The sequence below is a fragment of the Lolium rigidum genome, chromosome 7 (genome assembly GCF_022539505.1).
Source record: "Lolium rigidum isolate FL_2022 chromosome 7, APGP_CSIRO_Lrig_0.1, whole genome shotgun sequence".
Taxonomy (NCBI): domain Eukaryota; kingdom Viridiplantae; phylum Streptophyta; class Magnoliopsida; order Poales; family Poaceae; genus Lolium; species Lolium rigidum.
The window spans coordinates 51641391-51667625 of record NC_061514.1 but is presented as its reverse complement, the minus strand read 5'-3'; the positions used below and the strand labels follow the sequence as shown (position 1 = coordinate 51667625).

At 44.6% G+C, this 26235-nt stretch overlaps 1 pseudogene; it reads right to left on the bottom strand.

Annotated features, from left to right (window-relative positions):
• On the bottom strand, nt 1–24604 carry LOC124672325 (annotated as a pseudogene).
• Nucleotides 24605–26235: the final 1631 nt, after the last annotated feature.

Here is a 26235-nt window from a genome sequence, read left to right as displayed (position 1 = left end):
TTATGATGACACTGAGCGAAGTTCAACCAATGAAGCATACACTCCATCTTTCATGTTCATGAGGGCCTCATGTCGTCCTTTCTCTACTATTGTGCCATCCTTGAGAACTGCGATGATATCGGCAGCTTTGATTGTAGAGAGACGGTGTGCCACAATTAACCGTGGTCCTGCCAACCATCACACGATCCAAGGCATCCTGCACAATCCGTTCCGACTCAGCATCCAAGGCGCTAGTCGCCTCGTCAAGCAGCAGTATCTTAGGATCTTTCAGTATGGCCCTTGCAATAGCCACCCGCTGCTTCTGGCCACCAGATAGCTGTATACCTCTCTTCCCAACAGAGGTTTCATATCCTTGGGGAAGGCTAGATATGAACTCATGTGCATTGGATGCCTTCGCTGCTGCAATGAGCTCCTCCTCAGTGACCTCTCCATCCTTACCATAGGCTATATTCGCACGGATTGTGTCATTGAACAACACAGGCTCTTGGCTCACCAGTCCTGTTTGGCCCCTCAACCAATTGATGTTTAAGCTTTTGATTTCTACTCCATCCAGTGAGATGGTACCTGAATCGGGATTGTAGAATCGTTCCAACATTGCGATGACAGTTGACTTGCCGCTACCACTCTCACCAACAATTGCAACCGTCTATATAAAACCATGATGAAAATGAGATATTGGGTACATTACCGTACATAAAAAATGTGATGGATATAAGAAAACGTAGGCTTACCTTGCCAAATGGAATGTGCAATGTAAAGTCACTGAAAATTTGAACATCTGGACGAGTTGGGTACTTGAAGCTGACATGTTGGAAATCAATGCTGCCCTTGACGTCATCTAATGTTAAACCTTCATTGCTGCTTGAGTCGATTTCAGACTTACGGTCTAGCAAAGCAAATATGGAGATAGCTGAAGCCTTTGCTTTTGTTGAATCGGAGGCCATTGCACTTGTTTGAGATACCCCCATAGTTGCTAAAAGTAGTGCAAAGAAAACCTGCAAGCATGAGTTATCATGTGAAATTACCACGTAAAGTTGTGACCGGGGTTAAGGATGGAGGGACTAAGACTAAGACTACAAAAATAAAGCACGGGAAGAGAATCCCTTTGAAAAAAACTATACTGCTAAATATACATTTGCATACCTCGAAAACATCACCAAAATTTGATTTGCCATGGTGCACAAATTGCCCGCCAACATAGAAACAGAGACCGTAAGTAAGGAATGTCATCAAGAATGAGAAACCAAATCCAATACCTCCAACTATTCCTGTTCTGATTCCTTGATTCATTGAAGCTTCACATTTTTGATCATATATTCTTGTAATTCTTTCCTCAGAACAAAAAGAAGCTACAGTTCTGATACTAATAATTGCATCAGTGGCCACTTGACTTGCATCTTCATACATCATCTGGAGAAAAAACAATCCATCTCATTGACTTAAAGTGTTTCGAGAAAGTGAGAAACAAATATCTAGAGTAAGTGCTAACTCTTAGTGCTATTAATAAAATAGAGAAATGGTTGCACTTTAAAATCATCATCAAATAATTCTTTTATCTTCACTTATAATAAATGGAGTGTGTTGGTTCATCCACCCCTTCACTTTGCTTTCTCACCATGCCAAAAAGCTTGAATGAAAAATAACATGTTGTAAATGTGGAGCTTGTTTTGTGTATACTTGAGTACTTGCCATGCCTAAGAACCAACTTTCCAACAAAGCGAGATATACTTCTTTTGCACTGCTAAAGAGATAGAACTCTGGTATAAATAAGTTTTTGGTTGTAAATCAAGTTCTTCCCGTTTAGATTTCTTAGAATCCGCTTCATTATTAATTAAACCAGGAAAGGTGTAGAGTATCTCTTTCAGGAAAAATAAATCAGCAATTAAATTCAAGTTGACCTCCTATGGAAGATTCTTTGCTTTAACACACACTTCTTTGGAGATTAATGGTTGCGGGATAACCTACTTAGTAAGCAAGATCTAATAGTGTATGATTATTTAAGGAAAAAATATTTCAATGGCACAGATCATGTCAAGAGTACCACTCGTGTTAGGTTTCCGCAAACCCTGGAAGAGGATAAGTGAACATATTGGCTACATTTGGAAGCTTCATGTGTCCTTAGATATAGGTACATGAATAACCATAGCTTTAGAATAAGGAAACTCCCCACATAACAGAGTTACCTACCACTATCAAAATTTCTTGAGAAAATAGACCATGGCATAGGCTTGAACAATTATGATAAGGCGTGATTGCACAGTTTAGGACATAGTGTAAGTTTCTAAGCCAAGCATGAGAACTGAGTTGTGCATGCCCCTGTCCAAGATGGAACTCGGATGTGCTCAATGTTCTTAGAGAAACATGCAGCAGTTCGAGCCAACAACCATGACTTAAATACTTCATCGAAAAACATGGATAATGAACTAGTATTTATAGCATAATGTAGAAACCTGACATGCCCGGCTGTACCATGCTGAAGATTCGATCAAATGGAACCTCACAGTAGATGGTGTTTACTCTGCTGGCTCAGCTTATGAGGCGCAGTTTCATGGGCGTTGCTTGGAACCGGATTTGGAATATGTTTGAAAAATAAGGGCTGGAGGGAAGGTGAAGTTCTACTTATGGCTTATCCTTCAAAACAAGAATTGGACTGCAGACATGCTTAGATCTAGAGGATGGCCTCATGATGATTGCTGCAGCCTTCGTGATCAAGAGCTGGAAACAGCACCACACCTCGCTCTGTGTTGTTCTTACACGAAGGAAGTGTGTAGTAACTTTCAAAATTCTCATCTGAGAGTGGCTCAGGTGGCCAGCAGATCATCTTCAATCTCAAGATGGTGGACAAAGGTGCGAAGAGGGAAGATGCATGAGCAAAGAAAAAGGAGATCACGTTGGCAGCCTATGTAGTCTGGAACATTTGGAAGGAAAGAGGGAGGCGTATTTTTCAGAGCGTCTCAATGTCCGCAGCGGTGCTTGCTAATCAGATTATTACTGAGATGAAGTTATTTGAGTTAGCACATGGCTGTGAAGAATGATGTCAGCTGGGTGGGTGTTTTTGAAGACAGTGCCCCTGTTGCTTCTTGAGCTTGGGTTCTTTTGTGTTGCTTGATACAAGTGTACCCACTGTGTAATATTTTGGGGTTTACGCCCTTTCTATAATGAAAAAGCAGAGCTCCTGCTATTACAGTCAAAAGAAACCTGACATGCTATGATTTATTACTCTCCCTGGCTCCCCAAAAGGTGTGTTTTCGGAAATAGCAAGATTTAACACATATTTAACAAATATTTTCAAATTTACTTTCACAAATCATATGAATAAAGTTCTATCACGATTTACTTTCTCAATATGTAGTTTTTCTTGGCTTCTTACACATATTAAAATTCAAGTTTTTAGTAAACTTTAGGGTCTATCATTGTGTTGTAGTCGACTCATTGCTTATGAAACCTCCCACAAAAAATTGTTTAAAGTATTACCTTAGCATCTTGACTGAAACCCTTCAAGAACTTAATTTGGACATAACTTTGAATACCCATAAGTGGAATCACACATATGATGATCAAAGCTATCTTCCAGTCAGCTATCAGAGCAATGACAATTCCTGTGAAAAGTGTTGAGATAATCTGTATAATTAAGGACAAATTATCTCCCACTAAACGCCGAACGTTCGAAGCATCAATTGATAGTCTTGCACCAAGTGCTCCGCTGTAAGATATGATTTGTCAATTATAGTACCTGAAAGTAAAGTTCACAGAATCTAGATAAAGAAAAAACCAACAGAAAAGCTGAAAGCAACCTGGAATTTTTAGGATCATCAAACCAAGCAACTTCTTGGTGCACAATGCTTTGAAATGATAATGACCGGATGCGCTCTACAAGCTTTCCTCCAGCTATTCCAAACAGGAAGTACTCGGCTGGTATTGCGATTATTGATATGATACCCACTACAACGCACATCAGACCCCCAAAACTAGTATCCTTTCTTAGTTCATCCGGTGGTCGGTTGAAAGCTTTGATGGCACTTGAGAGCACGAGACCAAACACTGGTAAAAGCACTCCATGAACTGCTGCAGCTAGGGATCCTAACAGAAGAATATGTACCTCTGGCTTGTTTAGATGTGCTAGTCGTACCAATGGAGCTTTCATTTGTACCTCACCATCAGCACTATGATCTCTATGATTCTCCCCATGCGTATCATTTCCTTCCGACAATTCAATTGTGCCAGGAAGTCCGAAGGGGAGTGTGAAAGAGTGTCCACTACTATTCCCCACAGATCCACTGATTGATCGCTTCATTGACAAGCTTGCACTTTTAGACCTTGGATCAGAAAATTGAGGATCCATTTTTTTCTCTTCACAAGTTTCTTGAAGTAGAAATAGTTGAGAGTAAACGCCATCTGAGTTTAGCACTAGTTCATCGTGGAGACCTATATATAAAAAGTACATTCATATATGTTCAAGAGTGATCAATAAAGCTAAATTATTCCAAACTGCCCAAACATGTGACTGATTAAAAGTGAGCAAAGAAAATGGAATCATCACCTTGTTCAACTATCTTTCCTTGTTGAACAACTGATATGCAATCAGCATTCCTGACAGTAGTTAGACGATGTGCAACCACAATAGTAGTTCTGTCCAGCATGATCCTATCCAGTGCCTCCTGAACTATCCTCTCCGACTCCACATCTAATGCGCTAGTAGCCTCATCTAACAAAAGTATTTTGGGGTCTTTGATGATAGCTCTGGCAATTGCAATCCTTTGCTTTTGCCCCCCTGAAAGCTGAGCACCATGCTGGCCAACCATTGTGTCATAACCCTAGTACGAGGTAAAAGGAAATATTAGCTCTCTTCTCAAATGGAAGAAGTTGGAACTCCACACAATGATAATTTTTCACGCACATTGGGCAACTTATCAATGAAATTTGCTGCATTTGCGAGCTCAGCAGCCCTCTTGATATCCTGAACTGTTGCTTCTTCTTTTCCATAGGTTATATTATCTTTAATTGAGGTCATAAAGAGCAAGGGCTCTTGGCTAACAAGACCAATTTTTCTTCTTAGAGAGTCAAGTTGTAAGCTTTTGATGTTAATACTGTCAATCAAAACCTCACCAGCCTGCGGATCATAGAATCTCTCTACAAGACTAACAACTGTTGACTTGCCACTCCCACTCTCCCCAACTATAGCCATTGTAGTGCCACTGGACACATGTAACGAGAATCCATCAAATATCAATTGATCAGGCCTTGCAGGGTAGCTGAAATACACATCCTTCAACTCAACATCACCCCTGATGTCTTCTAGCTTCTTACCAGTCTTGTCGTCAGGATTAATCTCTGGTTCCTTCCTGATTGTTGTGAACAATCCGTGTGCTGCAGACTGTCCTCCTGCAAAGGCTGTCATACAAGGGGTGTTGCACTACCTAAAGACCTGTGACGAAAAATGGGTAATTGTCACTACCAGTAATGTGACACGAAGCATCATTATAATATGAAATCTAGTTCAAGTGAGAGTAAAGAATTTACGTTGCCCCAGTCATGATAGCAAATAAGACAGTGATAACTTGTCCTCCTGTGTATCCTTTTGTAAGTACCAACTTTCCACCGTACCATACGGCTAAACCATAGCTACAGAAGAACATGCACAAAACGGAACCCATTCCAAAGCCATTGGTAAGTCCTTCCTCAACAGAAGTCTTGTACGCCTTGTGTATACATTTATTGTATGCTGAGATGGCCTGCTTCTCCCCATTAAAAGAAACAACCTGTTAACAGGTATAGCCACAACCTTAGTTCGTGAGCACAGAAAATTTCAGAATAATCCCACACCCTGTTTTAGGAATGTTCATACTAGCCATTTCTTAAATTGTTTTGTGAATTGAACTTACTGTTTTTATGGTTCCAACTGTCTGTTGGACAACATTCCCTGCATTACTGTATGATTCTTGACCTTTGGTAGAGATTCTGGATAGTATTATTGCCACTAGTCCTGCAGCAAATACAACCGGAGGTATGGAGGCCAACATTACAAGAGATAGAAGCCACCCTTTCACAAAACCTATGATGAAACCACCAATGAAAGTAGCCACAAGGTTTTGGAACTTGCCGACCTGAAGAGTTTTACAGCATATTTATAGAAGTTTTAATTAGAGTTGCAATATAATGAATAATATGTGCTCTTCATTTGACTTGAAAAGAAACCTAACCTTCTCACCAATAGCATCCTGAACTAACACAGTATCGCCAGACATTCTTGACACTATCTGCCCAGGTGTCATCTCTACATCAAAGAATGCTATATCCTGTCTCAGGACAGATTTCAGGTACAGAGATCGAATGCGAGTCGCCTGCCTTTCGCCGGTAATTGTCCAACATGAAACCTCTGCATATACAACATGCGTGCATACAGTTATTCTAACTTGACATGATCATCACTATATGGCTTACATATGATTCCATTTTTTCTTGGGCTGTGCCACATGAAGAATTTTTTTTGTCACCATGATTGCAGCTGGCTTTTCATATGGTTGTTCATCTATCACCTTCCAGTCGAAAACTAGACCATTTAACACTGTGCATCCCATATTCAACGGTTTTGCTAGAGAACATTAGAAACACAACTTGGAATTTGCACCATGAAGATACTTCAAAATTTAAAACAGTAGTATGTGTATTAACTTCTATTTCTGAAACATGACAAGGATGGTTAACAACTAGCTACTCCCTCCGGTTGGGTTTAGTCGGCACGGAGGGAGACCCATGCATGCGTGTTGTTAGGTGGTAGAGGCGTCAATTTATTCCGGCCAGAGGTAGTATATCTTAGTAGGTGATCTAGACTGCAAGCACATATTGACAGGTCGACAAAGTTTGCTCATGCTCACGGAGAAAAGAGACGACTGCAGCTCCAATGCCCAAGTAGACAAATTTTAGAACTGCCTGCAAAAATGAAATGACAATAGGGTGAAAAATGTATTCTTGTATTTACTGTGCAAGTAAATAAATCGAACTATACATGTAGAGCAGGGGTTATGCATGGCCAAAAGCTCTCGGCTTGTTAGAAATTCTTGCGAGTGATAGATCCAAATTACTACCACTCCACATCATTCCAGCGTGTAAATATTGTATACATGTAACATACAACAAGTGTCTTCAACTAACAAATAATACTTATTGAGGCAACGTGTAAAGCTGGAGCTCTAAATATTTATATCCATGTGTAATGCTAGCTCAAGCGGCACAATTCATGTAGTTAGGCTGGTTCATACAAGACCTTACAATATTATCTTCAAGCTATAGAATTCATGGATACCTTTTATCTGATGGCAAAAGAAACAACCATGTTTCTCAGCCATGGTCCTGATGGTAAACTGATAATGGAAGGAATATGAAGGGAAAAGCCCTTTGGTGCCTCCTTGCAGAAAATCCCCATGCAGGCAACACCTATAGACTAACTTCCTGAACCGATCAGAGCTCAGAGGACCGGGTTCCACCCGTGCAACCTTCTCAAAACAAGTTGATTGAGAGTTGTGTCGAGATACCATCTACGGCAAGAAAAAGAATGAGCTTAATTGGAGTGGCGGCGACTAGGGAGGCCTCGTGTAAATTTTTTTTTAGGCAACCTATGGACCAATGGTTTTGACTTACTAGTGTTAAATGTTGTGAATGAGCAACTTGTATTCACAGAGGGTCATAGGCCAGTACATGTAATGTGTGACAATGTGCAGGTAAGTCCCTCATACACCGGGGAATAACGGAAAAGGAACTATACAACTCTAACACCCCCCTCAAACTCATGGTGGATCAACAACACTGAGTTTGGAGAGAAAGAAACCATGCCGTTCTCTAGTCTGGGCCTTCGTGAAGAAGTTAGCAAGCTGAAGCTCTGAAGGCACATAATGAAGAGCCATAACCTGATGCTGCACAGCATGACGCACATAGAAGGCATCAACACCGATGTGTTTGGTGAGCTCGTGCTTCACCGGATCACGCGCAATGCTGATGGCACCAGCATCTTGTCCGATAAGAGCGGAGTCAGAGCGTCAGCAGAAACACCAAAGTCCGCAAGTAACCAGCGTAACCAAGTCACCTCAGCCGTCAAGAGAGCCATCGCTCGTAACTCAGCCTCAACACTCGAACGAGAGACTGCAACCTGCTTCTTGGTCTTCCAAGCAATGAGAGAGCCACCAAGAAAGAAAAGTAGGCAGAAAGAGACTTGCGATCCTCTGGATCACCAGCCCAGGTAGCATCTGAGTAGGTCTGGAGCTGTAAGAAGCTGGAGCGAGGAAAGAAAAGCCGACGGGAGATAGTGCCACGAAGATAGCGAAGAACACGAAGAAGATGACTATAGTGGACACTAGTGGGAGCAGCCATGAACTGACTCAGAATGTGGACTGGGTAGGAGATGTCAGGACGTGTGACAACAAGGTAGACAAGACTCCCAACCAAGTGACGATAGCGAGTCGGGTCCGGAAGAGGATCACCATTAGTGGAACGGAGGCGGACATTGAGCTCCATAGGAGTCTCGACATTGCGCTCATCACCAAGAGCGGCACGAGTGAGAAGGTCCTGAATATACTTCTCCTGGGAGATATAGAAGCCATCGGAGGTAGAGGAAACCTCTAGCCCAAGAAAGTAGCGAAGAGGACCAAGATCAGTCATGAGAAACTGATCGCGAAGACGGGCCTTGACAAAGGCAATGTACTCAGGGTCGTCGCCTGTGATGATCATGTCATCAACATAAAGAGGAAGCAGAGTACGACCACGAGAGGATGTGTGGACAAAGAGCGCAGGGTCATGTGCGCTAGAGACGAAACCAGCAGCGGTGACCACAGAGGCAAAACGCTGAAACCAGGCGCGAGGGGCTTGCTTAAGGCCATAGAGAGAGCGCCAGAGACGACAGACCATACCATCGGGAACAGAGTAGCCAGGAGGTGGCTGCATGTATACCTCCTCACTTAACTCACCGTTAAGAAAAGCATTCTGCACATCAAGCCGAGAGACGGACCGGTGACGAACGAAGCAACGTCAAGAAGAGTACGAACGGTGGTCATGTGAGCCATCGGAGCAAAGGTCTCGTCATAGTCACGACCATGCTCCTGCTGAAAACCGCGAGCGACAAGACGAGCCTTGTAGCGCTCAAGAGAACCATCAGAGCGAGTCTTGATCTTGTAGACCCGCTTGCAGGTGATGGGACGAACAGAGGAAGGAGGAGTGACAACATCCCAAGTGCCAGTACGCTCAAGAGCAGCAATCTCCTTAGCCATTGCTAGCTGCCATTCAGGATGAGCAAGGGCATCCCGATAAGAGGTCGGCTCAAGGGTAGCAGAAAGACCGTAGTGAGTGGGAGAATAGCGATCAGGAGGAGGACGAGGACGAGCACGAAGATGATGAGTCGGCTCGGACGGAAAGGGCATCGCATCAGAGGTAGAGGGCATGTTAGGAGAAGTAGCATCATCCTCACGGGGACGACGGGAGTAGTGAAAAGGGTAAGGATGAACCACCGTAGGCGAGGAAGGTGACATGGGAGAGGAAGGTGTGGAGGGTGGGGAAGGCGGTGGGGAAGGAGAGGGGGGTCTGGTGGGCGAAGAAGGAGAAGGTGGTGAGGGACTCGGCGGTGTAGGGACCTGAGGCATAGAAGGAGGTGAGTCAGAGAACATGAGAAAAGAGATATCATCCGTCGAGAAGGAAGAGGAGGAGGGACGCGGGTAGAAAGGACGGGACTCATCAAAAGTGACATCCCGAGATATGCGCATCCGACGACCAATAGGATCCCAACACTTATATCCCTTGTGCTCAGGGCTGTAGCCAAGGAAGACACACTCAACAGATTGAGCAGTCAGTTTGGTGCGTTCGTGTGGAGCAAGAAGAACATAGCAAACGCAACCAAAAAGACGAAGAGTCGAGTAATCAGGAGTGTGATCAGTAAGACGCTCAAGAGGAATGCCACCCTGCAAGGCTGTGGAGGGCTGAAGGTTGATGAGGTAGGTGGAAATAGACACAGCCTCAGCCTAGAAGTGAGGAGGAAGAGAGGCAGCGATCGTCATCACACGAGCCGTCTCAAGCAGGTGGCGATGCTTGCGCTCAGCCACACCATTTTGGGCATGGGCGTCAGGGCAGGAGAATTGGGCAAGAGTGCCCTGCTCAGCAAGAAAACCACGCAACAGCTGGGAGATATACTCACCGGCAGAATCAGCCCTAAAGACACGTACATGCGTGGAAAACTGAGTATGGACCATGGCAGCAAACCGCTTATATATCGAGAGAACCTCGCTGCGAGAGGTCATAAAATAAGTCCAAGTGTGGCGAGAGAAGTCATCGATAAAAATAACATAGTAGCGGTGGCCCCCCTTGGAAGCAAAGGGTGCAGGACCCCATACATCAGAATGGACCAAATCAAACGGACGTTGAGATACAGACTCACTGGTAGGATAAGGTAACTGATTCTGTTTACCAAGCCTACAACCCTGACAACCCTGAAACAAGACATCTCCTGAGACAGACCCCAGAAGACCTCGACGAAGTAAAGACGACAAGCGAGAACCACAAAGATGACCAAGACGATGATGCCACTACTGAAAGGAGGCGGTAGTGGCAGCAGCAAGCACACATGGTGCAGTTGGTGAAGTGGTGGAGGAAGGAACATGAAGCCAGTCAAGCTCCCAAAGTCCATGGGAGTCACGACACCGAGGGCCAGCCCCAACCAGTGCCTGAGTGTGAGTGTCCTGAACAGAACAAGAATCAACATCAAGAATGACCCGACAACAAGAATCAGTGAGTTGAGCAGCGGAAAATAAGTTCATGGTAAGACGGGGAACATGAGAAACATCAGGAACGGAAAAGGAGGAAGTAGAAAGAGTGCCACGACTAGCAACAGGAAGAGAAGTACCATCGGCAGTAAGAACATGAACATGAAGATGAAGAGGGCGAAGAGAAGAGACAGAGAGAGGAAGAATCAGGAGACATGTGAAAAGAAGCTCCAGAATCCAGAACCCACGAAGATGTACATGAATGTGGAGAGGAAACAGCCGCGGAGGCGGCAGTACCCGTCGAAGCAGAGCCGAAGGAGGCAAGGAGACGATGAAGTCTCGCTATATCCTGCTCAGTAAAGCCAGTGGCGACATGCGCTGAAGGTGGAGCACGGGGAGGCACACCCCGCTGCTTCTGATAGCAGTCAGACTCAAGGTGACCAGTCCTCCGAGTGCAAAACCGAGGAGGGCGAGGGCGACTCCCACCACGAGAAGAGCGGGCTACTCCAGAAGCAGCATGCGCTGGTGTGGGTAGGAGCGGCAGTGTAGGAGCAGGGGGGACTCGAGCGACAAGAATAGAAGGTGTCCCAAGCAGTCAAGCACCACACAGACGGGTCTCCTCAGCACGAAGCTCAGTCAATGTAGGATAACGTTGCATAGAAAACAAAAATTTTCCTACCGCGAACACGCAATCCAAGCCAAGATGCAATCTAGAAGACGGTAGCAACGAGGGGGTATCGAGTCTCACCCTTGAAGAGATTCCAAAGCCTACAAGATGAGGCTCTTGTTGCTGCGGTAGACGTTCACTTGCCGCTTGCAAAAGCGCGTAGAAGATCTTGATCACGATCGCTCCGGCGCCACGAACGGGCGAGCACCTCCGTACTCGGTCACACGTTCGGTTGTTGATGAAGACGACGTCCACCTCCCGTTCCAGCGGGCAGCGAAAGTAGTAGCTCCTCTTGAATCCGACAGCACGACGGCGTGGTGTCAGTGGCGGTGGAGAACTCCGGCGGAGCTTCGCTAAAGCTACGCGGGAGATATGGAGGAGAGGGGGGCGGCTAGGGTTTGGGAGGGGGTGGCCGGCCACTTCAAGGGGGGCAGCCAGCTTGTGATCTTGGGGTGGCTGGCCCCCTCCCTTGGCCCCTCATTATATAGGTGGAACCCCAAGTGTTGGACTCCAAGTCTTCGAATAAGACCCGAACCCAAAACCTTCCATAGAATAGGGAAACCTACCCAAGCTAGGACTCCCACTTGAGGTGGGAGTTCCACCTTCCATGGAGGGGGTGGCCGGCCCCCTATGGGGGAGTCCATTTGGGGCTCCTCCCCCACTAGGGTTGACCGGCCATGGTGGTGGAGTCCCACCGGGACTCCACCTTCCTTGGTGGTTTCTTCCGGACTTTTCTAGAACCTTCTAGAACCTTCCATAGAACCTTCCGCATCATTTTAATTCACATAAAATGACATCCTATATATGAATCTTATTCTCCGGACCATTCCGGAACTCCTCGTGATGTCCGGGATCTCATCCGGGACTCCGAACAAATATTCGAACTCCATTCCATATTCAAGTTCTACCATTTCAACATCCAACTTTAAGTGTGTCACCATACGGTTCGTGAACTATGCGGACATGGTTGAGTACTCACTCCGACCAATAACCAATAGCGGGATCTGGAGATCCATAATGGCTCCCACATATTCAACGATGACTTTAGTGATCGAATGAACCATTCGCATACGATACCAATTCCCTTTGTCACGCGATATTTTACTTGTCCGAGGTTTGATCTTCGGTATCACTCTATACCTTGTTCAACCTCGTCTCCTGACAAGTACTCTTTACTCGTACCGTGGTATGTGGTCTCTTATGAACTTATTCATATGCTTGCAAGACATTAGACGACATTCCACCGAGAGGGCCCAGAGTATATCTATCCGTCATCGGGATGGACAAATCCCACCGTTGATCCATATGCCTCAACTCATACTTTCCGGATGCTTAATCCCACCTTTATAACCACCCATTTACGCGAGTGGCGTTTGGTGTAATCAAAGTACCTTTCCGGTATAAGTGATTTACATGATCTCATGGTCATAAGGACTAGGTAACTATGTATCGAAAGCATATAGCAAATAACTTAATGACGAGATCTTATGCTACGCTTAATTGGGTGTGTCCATTACATCATTCATATAGTGATATAACCTTGTTATTAATAACATCCAATGTTCATGATTATGAAACTAATCATCTATTAATCAACAAGCTAGTTAAGAGGCATACTAGGGACTTCTTTGTTTGTCTATATATCACACATGTACTAATGTTTCGGTTAATACAATTATAGCATGACATATAAACATTTATCATAAACATAGAGATATAAATAATAACCACTTTATTATTGCCTCTAGGGCATATCTCCTTCGATCTCCCACTTGCACTAGAGTCAATAATCAAGATTACATTGTAATATACCTAACATCCATGGCATTCCGGTGTTGGTCATGCTTTGCCCTAGGGAGAGCTTTAGTCAACGGATCTCGCTACATTCAGATCGGTGTGTACTTTGCAAATCTTTACTTCTCCATCTTCGATGTACTCGCGAATCGAGTGGTAACGCAGCTTGATATGCTTCAGCCTCTTGTGTGACCTTGGCTCTTGTGCATTGGCGATGGCACCCATGTTATCACGAGTAAATGATTAATGGGTCCAATGCACTAGGAACCACACCGAGCTCTACAATGAACCTCTTCATCCATACCGCTTCCGATGAAGCCTCCGAAGCCGCTATGTACTCGATTCACGTTGAAGACTTTGCCACCGTGCACCGCTTCGAGCTTGCCCGACTTACTCGCGAGCACCATTCAATATAAACACGTACCCAGATCGTGACTTAGAGTCATCAGGATCGGTGTTCCAACTTGCATCGGTGTAACCACTTACAACGAGCTCTTGGTCACCTCCATAACAAAGAAACATATCCTTAGTTCTTTTCAAGTACTTCGGGATATTCTTGATCGCTGTCCAGTGTTCCATTCCCGGATCACTTTGATATCTCGCTAGTCAAACTAACGAAGCATGTGCTATATCCGGTCTAGTACATAGCATGGCATACATGATAGATCCTACTACCGAGGCATAGGGGATATTACTCATCCTTTCTCTTTCTTCTGTCGTAGCCGGTCCTTGAGTCTTACTCAAGACCTTGCCTGGTAACATAGGTAAGAACCCTTTCTTACTTTCGTCCATTCTAAACTTCTTTAGAATCTTGTCCAGATATGTACTCGTGATAGCCCTATTAGGCGTCTTGATCTATCTCTATAAATCTTGATGCCTAATATATACGATGCTTCACCAAGGTCTTTCATTGAAAAACTATTATTCAAATAACCTTTAACACTCGCTTAATAGTTCTATATCATTCCCCATCAATAATATGTCATCTACATATAATATCAGGAATGCTACGGAGCTCCCACTCACTTTCTTGTAAATACGAGGCCTCTCCATGACACCGTATAAACCCGAAGTCTTTGATCACCTTATCAAAGCGTCGGTTCCAACTTCTTGATGCTTGCTTCAGTCCATAGATTGAACGCTGAAGTTTGCATACTTTGTCGGCATTTTTAGGATCGACAAAACCTTTGGGTTGTACCATATACAACTCTTCCTCAATGTCTCCATTAAGGAACGCCGTTTTGACATCCATCTGCCAAATCTCATAATCAAAAAATGCAGCTATTGCTAACAAAATCCTCACAGATTTTAGTTTCGCTATAGGTGAGAAAGTCTCATCGTAGTCAACTCCTTGAATTTGTCGGAAACCCTTTGCGACAAGTTGAGCTTTATAGACAGTAATATTACCATCAGCATCTGTTTTTCTCTTGAAGATCCATTTATTCTCGACAGCCTTTCGGCTATCAGGTAAGTCTACCAAAGTCCATACTTTGTTATCATACATGGATCCCATTTCGGATTTCACGGCTTCTTGCCATTTGTTGGAATCTGGGCTCATCATCGCTTCTTCATACGTCGCAGGGTCCTCATCATTATTATCTACAATCATGACATTTAGACAAGGATCATGCCAATCAGGAGTGGTACGCTCCCTTGTCGATCTGCGAGGTTCAGTAGTTTCCTCGTTCGAAGTTTCATGATCATTATCATTAGCTTCCTCTGTTGCCAGTGTAGGCGGTACAGATACAACTTCCGGTACTGCGCTACTGCGATCAACGAGTATAGATTCATCAATCTCATCGAGTTCTACTTTTCTTCCGAGTCACTTCTTTAGTGAGAAATTCTTTCTCAAGAAAGGTTCCGTTCTTAGCAACAAAGATTTTGCCTTCGGACTTGTGATAGAAAGTGTACCCTATAGTTTCCTTAGGGTATCCTATGAAGACGCATTTCTCCGCTTTGGGTTCTAGCTTGTCCGGTTGTAACTTCTTTACATAGGCTTCGCAACCCCAAACTTTCAAGAATGACTGACTTAGGTTTCTTATTAAACCATAATTCATACTGGTGTCGTTTCTACGGATTTTGATGGTGCTCTATTTAAAGTGAATGCGGCTGTCTCTAATGCATAACTCCAAAATGATAACGGCAAATCGATAAGAGACATCATAGAACGAACCATATCTAAGAGAGTTCGATTACGACGTTCGGACACACCGTTTCGTTGAGGTGTTCCCGGCGGTGTCAATTGTGAAAGTATTCCACATTTCTTTAAATGCATGCCAAACTCATAACTCAGATATTCACCTCCACGATCAGATCGCAGAAACTTAATCTTATTGTTACGTTGATTTTCTACTTCACTTTGAAATTCCTTAAACTTCTCAAAAGTTTCAGATTTATGTTTCATTAAGTAGATATACCCATATCTACTCGCATCATCTCGTGAAGGTTAGAACATAACGATAACCACCGCGCGATGCTACGCTCATTGGTCCGCACACATCGGTATGTATGATTTCCAATAAGTCAGTAGCTCGCTCCATCATACCGTAAAATGGAGTCTTAGTCATTTTTCCCATTAGACATGCTTCGCATCTATCAAGTGACTCAAAGTCAAGTGATTCAAGTAATCCATCGGTATGGAGTTTCTTCATGTGTTTCACTCCAATATGACCAAGTCGACGATTGCCACATGTAAGTAGAATTATCATTCAATTTAATTCGCTTAGCATCAATGTTATGTATATGCGTATCACTACTATCGAGATCTAACGTAAATAAGCCATTCTTTTGTGGTGCTCGACCATAAAAGATATTATTCATAAAAATAGAACAACCATTATTCTCAGACTTGAATGAATAACCGTCTTGCATTAAACAAGATCCAGATATAATGTTCATGCTCAACGCGGGTACAAAATAACAATTATTTAGGCTTAAAACTAATCCCGAAGGTAGATGTAGAGGAAGTGTGCACACACAGCGATCACATCGACTTTGGATCCATTTCCAACGCGCATCGTCACTTCATCTTTCGGTAGTCTTCGTTTATTCTTTAGTTCCTATTTCGAGTTACAAATATGAGCAACCGAACCAGTATCAAATACCCGGGTACTAGAACGAGAACCAGTGAGATAAACATCTATAACATGTATATCCGATATACCTTCTTTCTTCTTCTTGACAAGGCCGCTCTTCGGATCAGCCGGATACTTGGAGCAATTACGCTTCCAGTGTCCCTTCTCCTTGCAGGTAATAGCACTCAACATCGGGCTTAGGGCCGTTCTTAGGTTTCATAGGAGGCGTGGCGGCTTTCTTGCCACCCTTCTTGAATTTTCCCTTAGACTTGCCCTCGTTTCTTGAAGCCGGTGGTCTTGTTGACCATCAACACTTGGTGCTCTTTCTTGGTCTCAATCTCGAGCAGCTTTTAGCATACCAAAGAGTTCGAGTAACTCCTTGTTCATGTTCTCGCATATTGTAGTTCATCACAAAGTTCTTGTAACTTGGTGGCAGTGATTGAAGGACACGATTAATCCCCAGTCGTTAGGAATCACTATTCCCAAGTCACCGAGTTTCTTCGCATGCCCGGTCATGGCGAGCATGTGCTCACTAACGAGTTGCCTTCTTCCATCATGCAGCTGAAGAATTGTTTCGATGCTTCATAGCATTCCACGGCCGCATGAGTCTCAAAAATAGCTTTCAGCTCATTCATCAACTCATGAGGATCGTGGTGCTCAAAACATTTTTGAAGATCGGATTCCAGACTGCACAGGATGGCACACTGAACTTGAGAGTACCGAGTTTTCCGAGTCTCGTAAACAGCTTTTACTTCATCGGTTTCAGTTTCTGCAGGAGGGTCACCTAGCGGTGCATCAAGCACATATTGCAAATTTCCGCCAGAGAGGAAGATCCTCACATGACGGAACCAGTCGGTGAAGTTGCTACCGTTGCTCTTAAGTTTTTCTTTCTCTACGAACTGGTTAAAATTGATTGGGGACGCCATCTCTACAACATATATTTGCAAAAGTTTAGACTAAGTTTATGACAAATTGAGTTCAAATTTTAATTCAACATAATTAAAAATCTAGATGAAATCCCACTCAAAACAATATCCCTCGCATTGTCTTAGTGATCACACGAACCAAATCCACCGCACCTATGTCCGATCATCACGAGACAAGGTGTGATTTCAATGGCGAACACTCAAAGTGTTCATCATATCAACCATATGATTCATGCTCTACCTTTCGGTATCACGTGTTCCGAGACCATGTCTGTACATGCTAGGCTCGTCAAGGCCACCTTAGTATCCGCATGTGCAAAACTGTCTTGCACCCGTTGTATGCACTTGTTGATTCTATCACACCCGATCATTACGAGATGCTTCGAAACGACAAGTCTTGGCAACGGTGCTACTAAGGATGAACACTTTATTATCTTGAGATTTTAGTGAGGGATCATCTTATAATGCTACCGTCACGATCTAAGCAAAATAAGATGCATAAAAGGATTAACATCACATGCAGTTCATATGTGATATGATATGGCCCTTTTGTCTTTGCGCCTTTGATCTTCATCTCCAAAGCACGGACATGATCTCCATCATCTTCGGGCATGATCTCCATCATCGTCGGCGTAGCGTCAAGGTCAATGGCGCCGTCTTCATGATTGTCCTCCATGTAGCAACTATTACAACTACTTTGAAATACTACTCAACATGAAATTTAAAGACAACCATAAGGCTCCTGCCGGTTGCCACAATACAATAATGATCATCTCATACATATTCATCATCACATTATGGCCATATCACATCACCAAACCCTGCAAAAACAAGTTAGACGTTTCTAATTTGGTTTGCATATTTTACGTGGTTTAGGGTTTTCGAGAGAGATCTAATCTACCTACGAACATGAACCACAACGTTGATACTAATGTTTTCAATAGAAGAGTAAATTGAATCTTCACTATAGTAGGAGAGACAGACACCCGCAAAGCCTCTTATGCAATACAAGTTGCATGTCGAACGAGGAACAAGTCTCATGAACGCGGTCATGTAAAGTTAGTCCGAGCCGCTTCATCCCACTATGCCACAAAGATGCAAAGTACTCAAACTAAAGATAACAAGAGCATCAACGCCCACAAAACCATTGTGTTCTACTCGTGCAACCATCTATGCATAGACACGGCTCTGATACCACCGTAGGATAACGTTGCATAGAAAACAAAAATTTTCCTACCGCGAACACGCAATCCAAGCCAAGATGCAATCTAGAAGATGGTAGCAACGAGGGGGTATCGAGTCTCACCCTTGAAGAGATTCCAAAGCCTACAAGATGAGGCTCTTGTTGCTGCGGTAGACGTTCACTTGCCGCTTGCAAAGCGCGTAGAAGATCTTGATCACGATCGCTCCGGCGCCACGAACGGGCGAGCACCTCCGTACTCGGTCACACGTTCGGTTGTTGATGAAGACGACGTCCACCTCCCGTTCCAGCGGGCAGCGGAAGTAGTAGCTCCTCTTGAATCCGACAGCACGACGGCGTGGTGTCGGTGGCGGTGGAGAACTCCGGCGGAGCTTCGCTAAAGCTACGCGGGAGATATGGAGGAGAGGGGGCAGCTAGGGTTTGGGAGGGGGTGGCCGGCCACTTCAAGGGGGGCGGCTAGCTTGTGGTCTTGGGGTGGCCGGCCCCCTCCCTTGGCCCCTCATTATATAGGTGGAACCCCAAGTGTTGGACTCCAAGTCTTCGAATAAGACCCGAACCCAAAACCTTCCATAGAATAGGGAAACCTACCCAAGCTAGGACTCCCACTTGAGGTGGGAGTTCCACCTTCCATGGAGGGTGGCCGGCCCCCTATGGGGGAGTCCACTTGGGACTCCTCCCCCACTAGGGTTGGCCGGCCATGGTGGTGGAGTCCCACCGGGACTCCACCTTCCTTGGTGGTTTCTTCCGGACTTTTCTAGAACCTTCTAGAACCTTCCATAGAACCTTCCGCATCATTTTAATTCACATAAAATGACATCCTATATATGAATCTTATTCTCCGGACCATTCCGAACTCCTCGTGATGTCCGGGATCTCATCCGGGACTCCGAACAAATATTCGAACTCCATTCCATATTCAAGTTCTACCATTTCAACATCCAACTTTAAGTGTGTCACCCTACGGTTCGTGAACTATGCGGACATGGTTGAGTACTCACTCCGACCAATAACCAATAGCGGGATCCGGAGATCCATAATGGCTCCCACATATTCAACGATGACTTTAGTGATCGAATGAACCATTCACATACGATACCAATTCCCTTTGTCACGCGATATTTTACTTGTCCGAGGTTTGATCTTCGGTATCACTTTATACCTTGTTCAACCTCGTCTCCTCGACAAGTACTCTTTACTCGTACCGTGGTATGTGGTCTCTTATGAACTTATTCATATGCTTGCAAGACATTAGACGACATTCCACCGAGAGGGCCCGAGTATATCTATCCGTCATTGGGATGGACAAATCCCATCGTTGATCCATATGCCTCAACTCATACTTTCCGGATACTTAATTCCACCTTTATAACCACCCATTTACGCGAGTGGCGTTTGGTGTAATCAAAGTACCTTTCCGGTATAAGTGATTTACATGATCTCATGGTCATAAGGACTAGGTAACTATGTATCGAAAGCATATAGCAAATAACTTAATGACGAGATCTTATGCTACGCTTAATTGGGTGTGTCCATTACATTATTCATATAATGATATAACCTTGTTATTAATAACATCCAATATTCATGATTATGAAACTAATCATCTATTAATCAACAAGCTAGTTAAGAGGCATACTAGGGACTTCTTTGTTTGTCTATATATCACACATGTACTAATGTTTCGGTTAATACAATTATAGCATGGCATATAAACATTTATCATAAACATAGAGATATAAATAATAACCACTTTATTATTGCCTCTAGGGCATATCTCCTTCAGTCAATACCTCTGAGATAGGAACACGGCCTCGAGCAAACAACTGAGCACGACGAAGCTCAAACTCTGGGCGAAGTCTAGACAGGAACTCATGGATCCTCTGGAAGTCCATATCTAAACGTACTGTCCGACAACACTGGCAAGTACCACAGACAATACTGCGAAGGGAGTCAAGCTGGCGCCAGATCGCTGCACACTGGGTGTAGAACTCATCAACAGTAGAGTCACCCTACTGAAGATCATGCTCCTGACGGAACACAGGAAAATACAGAGAATCCCCAGAGGGCTGATAGCGCTGACGAAGGTGAGACCACATCTCAGCGACAGTAGCAAGGCCCATAAACTCAGAAGCAAACTGTGGCTGAACACTCTGAGTAAGAACGGTAGCAGCCCTGGCATCCTCATCACACCACTGAGTAAAGGCAGCCAAACTGTCACGGTAAGAGCCTAGTGCCTCTGAATATGCAAGTATCTGCTCCTCATATGCCTCATCAGCAGCAGTCTCTGCAGACTTGGCGGCATCCCGATCAGTCTGAGAAGCATCCTCAGGAAGGGCTTGTGGCACGGACGGCGGGGTAGGAGGCACAAGAGTTGTGGGACGCGGCGGACAAGAGACCTCGCCGGTGAGAACACCCCACAGCCGAAGACCACACATGTGAATGCGCATAAAGGCAGCAAACTCTCCATAGTTGGTACCATCGAAGATCACAGGACAACGAGGGATACTCACGTAGCCAGAGGACGCCATCTCTCCCTTTTTTTTGGTCAACCCTCAGATCTGGATCTGGCCCGATCAAGTTGTGCGTGGTGGCTCACGAGCAGAGAGGCTCGACGGCACTTCACGAGAAGCCAAGGCTGACAGCGCGTGGGCTGGCCAGGAGATGGCCGGCCGGAGCAAGCGGCGCCGAAAAAGAGGCCGAGACGAGGCCGGCCAGGGCGGGGGCGGGGCCGGCCGGAGGTGGCTTGGACGGGGCAGGCTTGCACCGGGGCAGCAGGAGCTCCAGATCGAGCTCCAACACGACGAAAAAGAAGGCTAAAAGAGCTCGATCCCGACAAGCACGGGAGAGAAGGAGGAAGGTGGAGCAGCGGCGGCCGGAAGGATCATCGGCGGCGGCGCGGATCGAGCACGGAGTTGCAGCGTGCAAAGAGCTAAACCTAGAGCTCTGATACCATATTGTGAATGAGCAACTTGTATTCACAGGGGGCCATAAGCCAGTACATGTACATGTGTGACAATGTGCAGGTAAGCCCCTCATACACTGGGGAATAACGGAAAAGGGACTATACAACTCTAACATTAAACACTCCTCGTATCAATGATCATACAATACTTGTTTTATAATCCTTAAGATTCATCTTGCGTTTTATAATCCTTACTTAGTATTGTATTGAGAGTCCATTTAATAAAAAACAGTTATAATGGTCAACATTGGTGATTTAATTAATTTTTACGAAGAACTAGCGGTTGTGATCCTTTAAGCATAAGGGTGTCCACATAATTAGGGTCTAGATGTTTTGTTTATGTCATGGTGTATCATGCTTTTGTATACCCCCTGCAACCCTGTATAAATATACACTGTTTCAAATATATCTCCAGTGACCACCTTTGAACATCATTAATTATCAAAATGTATATATCCCAATAAAATAACAAGTGTCGTGGTTTTAGTTTTGGACTAAGATCACGACACTTACTACCTCCGTTTTAATGAATAAGGCGCACCCACATTTCAAGATGAACTTTGACCAAACAAATTGAGCAACACAATTTTAATTATATTGTATGTAATTGATATCATATTGAAAAACAATTTATAATAATGCTAATTTTAAACAATAATCTTTGTATATCTAGAGTAATTTTTAGTCAAAGAAAAAACACGCAAAAAGAGGACGCCTTATTCTGTGAAATGCAGGGAGTATTATGGATCGGAGAGAGTATATAAAATAGTGATATTTTGGAACCATTTCTTGTGATAATATGAAATAATTAGTAGTTTCGCATGAGAGTGCATGACTAAACTAGCCAAATTTACAATGACTAGCACAAATGCCCGTGCGTTGCTACGGTTTTTTTAATACTCAATATTTTAAAATTGTGGAGAATATCACTCTAGAAATCAATTTTTCTTGGTGGGGTGAAACCCTTCCTTAGCAGGGACACGGCTTCTTTGTTGGGCCATACTATTGTTAGAATGAAAGGTCTTTCTTGCGGATGTTGTTACATTGTTAAGACCACGTGATATTTCTTCCCCTTCGCTGAATGCACGGTCTCGTGGAGCTACTGGGTATCCGTGGGGCATTCTCGTAGCCCAGCTTTCTCACTATGATCAACATCTTGTACTTCAAGGGGCCTTGAGCAGATCGTCCTTGAGCTTGTAGATGAGCAGGTTCCTCCTCTCGTCTAGGAATCCTCCGCAATGTGACCTTCACGCCATTAGCCTTCGCTAATTCATCCATATCGCCGCTGACATTATTACCTACCTAAACCATTGAGTTTACGAAGTTGACTACTTCATCCAAGATGAGCTCCTAGTCGTCGTCAGCCTGACCACCATCATTTTAGTTCAAACTGTAACCGGAATTTTCTTACGTGGTGCTCTTGCCATGCGCCTTGCTCTCTGAATTTTTTTTATGTTTTTGCTGCCTCTGATCGCCTTGCCCAAGGTCATTGTACCTCTGCTTCATGCGGTGAACCGATTCACGTGACGTTGTTGTCAACATCCTTCGTGGCACGACTGAAGCATGGGGTTTGGAAATCTAGGTAAGTCGGCAGAAGGGGGAGAAAAAAATGGCAAACACCGATTAAAGTAATATTTTAGGCGCACCAATCTCGAACACACAAACTTTCTGTTGAGTTGGCATTTCGATTGAGGGACTCGAGTTTTTTTTTATATGTGCATTTGGCTCGCGGAAAATAAAATGATCGTAAATAACTTAATCTTGCCTTCACGTATAAGCACATCAATATAACCTCCAAAAAATGGATTGAAATTGCATAACAATTTTAGACTAATACATGGAACCCATCTATTGACAAGCTTGATCATATTCCCTTTTTAAAAAAGCAAGTGATGTAGCTTGTTTAGTTTATTAGCTACCGGGCTTAGCTAGCTTAAATTTCTACCACATGTTTCTTATCCACCGCTTTTCCTATTCTTATTTTTTCATACCGAATAAGCAGAGCATGTACATCATCGTTCCCCATCTCCGCCGCTTGGAACTTTACACAGAATCAAAGCAAAGCAAGTGTGGCTCAAATCGACCACAGTCTCACCCTTGGACATTCCCGTCTACCTCTCATAGAGTCATAGCCACGCGAAATCCCAGTTCCGCTCTAGACCATCGCCTTCTTCTACTCTGCCGACAGTCCGACGAGTGTAGCATTATCCACGATGCTCCCGTCTCCAATTCCTTCCTTCTTCAAGATCCGCTTCTTTCTTCTAGCCCGTTTGGACGACCAATTTCAAGAATTGGGTCTCCTCAGTCCCAACCCTGTCAACCTCCGGAGGACAGGAGGAGTTGCGCCCGGGGGAGATCGGGTTAGAGGGGCGGTCGACGGAGATCAGGGGAGAGGGGACGATGAAGACGCTGTCGCCATCGATTTGGCCAGGGCAGCCACCGCGGCGTCTCCGGCCCTGCTGCCGCCGGGACAGGCTGCAGCTCGGCGTCCACAGTCTGCTTCCGACAAACTGGTCAACCACCGCCGAATGGCTGTGTAGCGCCGAACGGCGAACGTCCTCCCATGTCACGGCACCGTCTAGCCCACATCTGCGGGACGACCCTCTTCCCATGTTGCTGGGCCTGGCCGAACAGCGCCCTAGCTTCCAGTGGACGGATATGAAGGAGGGTGGCGAACTGTGGCGGCGCCGGAGCAGTCAACCTTGGAAGCGCAGGACCGACTCGTCGCGGACGGCATCATCATCGAGCAGGGATTGTGGAGAAGGAGAAACAGATCGGGGCCATGCCATCTGAGGCTTGAGGGGATCGTTCGGGAGCGGAGACACACCGGAAATAAAAATAGCGAACCGGTATAATGGCAAAGTGCAGTATTATGTGGTTTGGTGGGAGGGTAAATCCGTCCAATAAAAAGTTGGACGAAAATTTTGGCAGAAACCTTAGCTCCTTTATTATTAGGTATAGATTATGAAGTACACACACAGATTAGGAAGTTGCAAAGAAAGAGAAGATGGCAGGGGAAGCCTGCCATGGAAGCTAAGTGCGTTAGGAGATGGGGCTATAGACTGTCGTGGCTTACTTTGTTAACCCGCTGGAGGACGTTGGCGGTGGTGGCGCCGCCGAAGGCGTCGATGACGTCGCCGAAGACGATAGTCAGGAGGGGCTGCGACATGCCGTTAGCCAGTGCCGCCACCGTGCCGATCAGCATTAGCAGCAGGTCCGTGCCGTCGGCGTACCTGAACATGCCCATGAATGACACCTTCTCGTGGCGGCCGCCCTCCTCATCGCTAGCAACCGCGGCTGTCTCCATTGCTATAGCTCGTAGCTGAGCTTTGTGTACACACACAACCCACTGCTTTGCCCCCAGCCGGCCTGATTCTCGCGGCTCTAGCTACTCTCCTGCAGGGTATGTATACATGGGGCTGACCAATGCTCGGAGGTCAGCAACTCAGAATTATTACCAAATTGGGTATTGTTAGATGGATGTAACACGTGAGCAGCTATATGTCAGCGAGGCAACATAGTTTGTGTGCAATGCAAGGCATCGGAAGCTTCCGACAAGGCATCGGAAGCCGCACGTGCTTTTACGGGAGGATGATCACGACGTTCTGTAGTAGTGTAGCTGGTGAATTACCTGCTACGGCTTTGTACTTCTGTGTGCAACTGTTTTATATCGAAAAAGTCCAACGCGAGTGGTTGTCTGCGCATCAAGGAAAGGACGGCAGAACAAGTGAAATATGATTCATTAACCGTTATGTAAGTGCAACTTCAGAGCGCAAACATATGTGTAAGTGCAACTTCAGAGTACTAAAGATGACCAGCTGATGCACAAACGCAAGTTGAGAGCGGAAACTTGGACATATATAGCAACAGCTTGCGTCGATGATTGCGCGTGTATGCTATATTAGACACTCATAATGGTGAAGCTAATTGAAGTTAATTAGTGAGAGGATAGCTAGTGAGGTAGCCAAACAAGCAGTAGAGCCATGCTTAGCCGCCGGACAGTGGATCGATTAAGAACGTTGTCGCAGTTGCAACCATGCATGACATATGAACGAGCACGATTATTCCTTATTCGTACTATATATGCCGTACGACCATAGTTCCATATATGCAAGATACTTCTCCTTTTTTTTTTCCTTTTTTGGAAAGGAATGTTGAGCTTCCAGCCTTTATTTTTCTCGGATGCATATATATCCTCATTTTATTAAATAATCAGAACATAACTCGTGCTACGGCGCCACATTAAATGAAATGAACAACATTTCATATGTTCAAATCCATAGGTCAATCAAGACACAGGAAGAAAAAATACCAAGTTAAGCAAGATGAAGGGACGGTTATTGGGAAGGAGAACATTAAAAATTATATTTCTGAGTTATAAATCGCTATTTGGGCCTCCGGCGGTGAACTCTTGGATCATGGAAGAGTCTATGATATATAGAGGATATACCGCAGATTTCAGTGGAAGAAAGGTATTATGACTGCGGCCTTCTCTGAAAATGAGGTGCATGAGGCTATCTTTCAAATGGTAAGAATAAAGCCCCCCGCGGCCCGGATGGATTTCCGGCTGAATTCTATCAAAGTTTCTGGGAGGTAACTAAAAAATACCTTAAGGTGATGTTTATTGCCTTTCAAAATGGTGTGCTACTATTATTATTCCACTTGAATTTTGGAACGATTATACTTTTACCTAAAAAAGAAATTGCGACTCAAATTCATAAATACTGTCCAATTTGCCTCCTTAATGTTAGCTTTAAGGTCTTTACGAAAGTTGGAACAAATAGAGTGACGAGTATAGCCGAGAGTGTTGTACAAAACACAAACTACGTTTATACCAGGTAGATATATTTTAGAAGGTGTGGTTATTCTTCA